The sequence below is a fragment of the Dermacentor variabilis genome, unplaced genomic scaffold (genome assembly GCF_050947875.1).
Source record: "Dermacentor variabilis isolate Ectoservices unplaced genomic scaffold, ASM5094787v1 scaffold_13, whole genome shotgun sequence".
Lineage (NCBI taxonomy): Eukaryota > Metazoa > Arthropoda > Arachnida > Ixodida > Ixodidae > Dermacentor > Dermacentor variabilis.
In genome coordinates, this window is record NW_027460291.1 from 42,065,559 (window position 1) to 42,070,419 (window position 4,861).

Consider the following 4,861-nt stretch of genomic DNA (forward strand, 5'->3'; position numbering starts at 1 on the left):
AACGTCTAATCGGAAGTTACAATTTTTCTTTTGTTCGGTGAAATCATGCATAATCAGTGTGTGCACGTCATATCAGATGGGGAGCCATCGCGGTTTTCGTGAAGTCGCGTGACAGACAGGTGAAGCGTGGGTGGTCCGAAAAAGTGTTTGACCGATCGCGGAGGGCAATTTCAGAATTGGATTAGAAAAGCTTCGGATAATTTTGCGTTATAGCGCCCCTGGTAGCTAACTGAATCATTTAGATGAATGACAAAATAATTTTAAGTGAATGCCTGTTTCATTATGTAGTTGCGCAAACGGACCAAACATAGAAGTCGACTTTATGCTGGCGGGGCTACGCAGCGTGCATAGGCCAACCAGTTTTCACTCTGGCTGCCCGGGCGCCACAAGGACCGCAGCAGGTCTGCTGGCCGCGTCTGCCAGCGCAAGTGCCACCATGACGCCATGTTGGGCTTCACTCTGGGATCAGCAGGAGCAGCAGGTGGCAACTCCAGCATCCTGCCGTGCTTCTGGCCCCGGCACCAAAGTCCCTGCCCCTGCCGAGTGATGGCAAGTTGTGTTTCTTCATTCGTCATCAGTGTTAATAGCTGTGCTGCCGTCAAGGTGATTTGATAGGCGCCCCTAGTACAGTGTGACCCGTGATATTTCTTTATTGACTTGACAGGGGAGCGGCCTCTTTGGGGGATACAGTTTGCATTCGGCTGGTTGAAACCAGGCGTTCTGAACACATTCGCGTTGTGTATTCAGAGCGCCGCGCTCCAGTAGAGAGCGTTAGGAGGCGGTGCTGTATGTTTTCCACACGACAGCGCCACCGAGATCCTAGGGAAGCTGGATCACGTGGCTACTCTGATGGCTCTGGCAGCAGCTAGCACATTCGGCTGGGGCAGTATTTCTACGGCTCGAATCGCGTGAGGGCTCCGCATCGCTGTAAACCATCTTGGAGCGTCGTAGGAACCACCAGAGTGTACCATAAGAGGCACCTTGTTTGGATTATTTGGATTAAAAGGCCTCTACTCATCAGGAAAAATTGAGAGACATTTCAAGCGTACAAGTATATTTTTAGGATTTGGTGCTTTCGTTAGAGAATATTCATCATGTTTTTTTTTAAGATGGCGTTTTACATTGCAGAACCACGATCTTATTATGACGCACGCCATAGTGGGGGACCTCGGAATAATTTTCACCTCCTGGTGGTGTTTAACCTGCAGCTAAGCCTTACTGATCGGGTTTTTCGCGTTTCGCACCAATCCAAACGCGCTCACCCTGGTCGCGATTCGTTCCCGCGATCTCCTGCTTTGGAGCGCAGTAACAGCCACTAAGCAACCACGCCGGGTTACAGAGAGTCTGTATAAGTCATTCTCACTATTCGTCAAACAAACCTTAAATCGAAAAAGTACCTGCTTGTCCAGTCAATAATATACGCCTTCTTTACATATGTTTCTCCCATTGAGCGAACGCCGGTCGGCACGGTAAGAAAAAAAGAATAATTCTAGCAGCTTTGTGTTCGTGGACAACTATTTTTGGCGCGAAAGCCAATTCTACGGACACAAATCGCGACTTTTGCACCGCTGCAGGAAGTAGTCCCGCAGTACTGCTGACGTTTCCTTATGTTCGAAAACACTGTCTTGTTTTTTCAAAGCATAAAATTGGAACAATGAGTAAAAGTCAACAGTAAGTGACTGATATTTTAAGTTTTTTGTTACTTCACCCTGTTGAGTTCTCACATACTCGAGAAAAGAGCCCATTTCGGCGTCGGACAAAGTCAAGATGTCAAACGCAAAATTGCGGACGCGTCTTCTTGTCTGTGTTCGTCGCCTAAGGAGTTGCTAAGGAATTCTTACGTATGAGTACGAAGAGAAATATTCTGTAAAGTTTATTTATTTATTTCTTTATTTATTTGTTCAATAATACCACTGAATGCCCTGCGGAAGAAGGTATTAGAATTGGGGGTGGGGGGCACGCGAACATACTGTTATAACAATTTTAAAAGAATACAACAAACGCGCCTAAATACGCGACTAAATACGCAGACACGACTATGTGTAGTAATATCACAGTTTGGATGAAACCAAATTAACAGTATATTAGCGGAAATTCGAATATTGAAGCACCTAGAACTCAAAATATATAAAAGGGAATCAAAGAGGATAATTCGAAAACAAAATCTACCGTATGGCAAAGGTACCGAACGAACACAACATAGAATATAACTCATTCAAAATGAAAAGAAAAAAAACTTTCACATTGCATAGAGACATCACATTATGCCATACGTACGCAGGATTTGTTGAAATTTCTCGGGGTGAACTTGAGTAGACAATGTCTGATGGTAGGTTATTCTAGCGAAGTATGAATTTGGATATAAATGACTGAGCGCAAAGATCTGAGTGATACACGCAGGGCTTTGACTTAGACAGGGTGATGTCGGCGAGAGAAAATGACAGAGCGTGAGTGAAAGAAGCCATCAATGCAAACGCTCGAGATGGTGAAGTTTACGAAAGAGCAATAGGCGCGCGTGTTTGCGGCGTAGTGATAGCGGATGGAATTCGGCACGATTTGTTAAACATGCACCACTATAGTGCGAGGAATAATCTGTAAAGATAAAGCAAGCAGCGCAGCTTACAAGGATTCAAAGTTACGCAAGATGGTGTTCTGGTTCGGATCCCAGGTGGCGCACGCGTATTCGACTTTGAGGTATCACTAATGCGGTGTATATGGTGGATCTTTTTTGTTTAAGTGTAAACGCGCTTGCTTTAGTCTGTGTTTTATTATTTGAAATTTGCGGGTAACAGATGCAAGTTTAACGATGATGTGATGACGAACATATTGCATCACATTGCAAATTGACTCCTCAACAATCTTATTATCAAGAGAGTATGACGTTGCAATACGAGATGTAGAGCGTGAAAATGACGTGCACTTAGCTTTAGCATAATTTCAGGTCATTTGCCGGTCTGAACACCATGTACTCAATGCGTTTAGGTGTGGTCGGAACCCTTCACGGTTAGAGTCAGTAGAAACTTCACGGAAAATGGCTGAATCATCGGCGAACCGTCTTGTTCGGGAGGACATGCAGTCAGGCAAATCAATATTATAGGCTATAAAAAGCAAAGAACAAAGCACACTCCCTTGAGGAACGCTGGACGCAACTGGAATAAAGGAGTTGTGGTGTTCATGGTGCACGTGTTCTTGTTGAAATTGGATTATTTCGCTAGGAACTATTTTCTTGCCGTCGCCCGACTGCTCCGGAACTTATAATTGCATACCCGCCTCTTTACAGCGCTTCGAGTGAGCGTGGGCAATGTTAGTGGATTTGTCCCACAATGCAAGTGCCACGCAAGGATTACAAAGGGCTTGTTTTGTGCTGTCACGGTTCCAGGTCCTGTGGTCACGCTGTGCTTCGGCGAAGCTGCAGACACTCCTGGACGCCTGAGAATCGCACGCAGCAGCACAACTGGCGTCATTGAGGGGGTAATGCATGGTATGTGCAGATCGGCCATTGGCGACGTTCTACTTGGAATCGACCGTTAGAACTCAGTTATCCTTTATTTGGCGCGTGAGTGTTTCAGCTTTGTTTAATGACATTTTGCGATTACCATTTGCAAAACAAGATGGACAATGTTGCACGTTTATTGAATTGTTTTAGCAAGACCTGCTATTTCCTTAGGCCGCGGTAAGGGTTTGGAAACGACTGCTTGCGAGCCACAGATTCTGCAGTGCAGGAAGGCATGAGCAAACAAGGGTCGTAAGACGGAGGGAGAATCGTTGAAAATAATGCAGGGTTTTACGTGCAAAAAGCACGATCATATTATGGTGCACGACGTAGGTGGGGACTCCCTAAATTTGGACCACCTGGGGTTCTTTAACGTGCACCCAAATATAAGTACACCGGTGTTTTAGCATTTCGTGCTTAGCAGCCCAATACCATCGACACTAAGTAACAATGGTGGGCGACGGGGAATCGTCGTCAACTGCTAGAACGACATGTTGCTCGTTAACGACTATGCGCGCATGCCCGGTTACCTGCATGCGGAAAAAGCGCTGAATTTGCTCGTCCCAATTTCGCTGCAATTGGCCTGCGCACTTCGACACTCTTTACCGTCCTGGAGCGAGATTGTAATCCAACGAACAGTAGTTTTTATATTTTTTTGACTAAATGTGAGACCCACGGGTGTGGTTGGTGAATATTTGACACTCGCAGTGTCCGGAAGTGCCGGCGTGCTGCCCTTCGGCGACGCTGCGGTGGCTGCTCGATGCCGAAGAATCGCACGCAGCAGCACCGCCAAGAGCAGCAATCACTGCGCCACGTCCATCGCATGCTGCAGCTGCTGCGCCTCCAGCGAACCAGCGTTGCCGAACGAGGTCACGTGGGCTACTCTTTCCCTAGAAAGAGCACGCGCGCGGGGCCAAGAGGTTTATGTTGGCGCTTTTGCTTTCGTTATCTAAGACTTTTTGTTCTACTGCTTCTTTAATATATTAATAAATATGGTTTTGATTGTCTATTCGCGTGACGGATATGCTAAAACACCGTCGTTATGCGAGAAGAGATGATTTCATGCTGTGCCGAAGTCTCTCCTCTCCTATAGCCTTGCTATCAGCAATCGCAAAAAAGGAGTACAACTGCTGAAATGATTACGGTGTGCTTCGCGGTCGTGTACATGTACCGCGATCTTCTGGTAGTCTTGTGCTTAAATGCATCAAAGGGTGTTAAAAAAGTAAAAGCAAGAGCAGCACAGCAGTTCTAGCGCAACTTTCGCGGTGGGTATCTGGACAACAGTGCCACCCTTAGGATTCGATTAAAATGAATATGCCTTGCAAAAGCGCCGGCGACCATCCTTAAACTAAATATGTGCTAATAAGT

The 4,861-nt window shown here is 46.1% G+C and overlaps 1 long non-coding RNA gene across 1 annotated transcript; it reads left to right on the top strand.

The window, feature by feature from the left end:
* The first annotated feature begins 347 nt into the window (after positions 1–347).
* LOC142566821 (uncharacterized) lies at positions 348–4,500 on the top strand. Its single transcript, XR_012825135.1, has 3 exons — positions 348–549; positions 3,380–3,481; positions 4,202–4,500. It is a non-coding gene; the product is annotated as an uncharacterized LOC142566821 (long non-coding RNA).
* Positions 4,501–4,861: the final 361 nt, after the last annotated feature.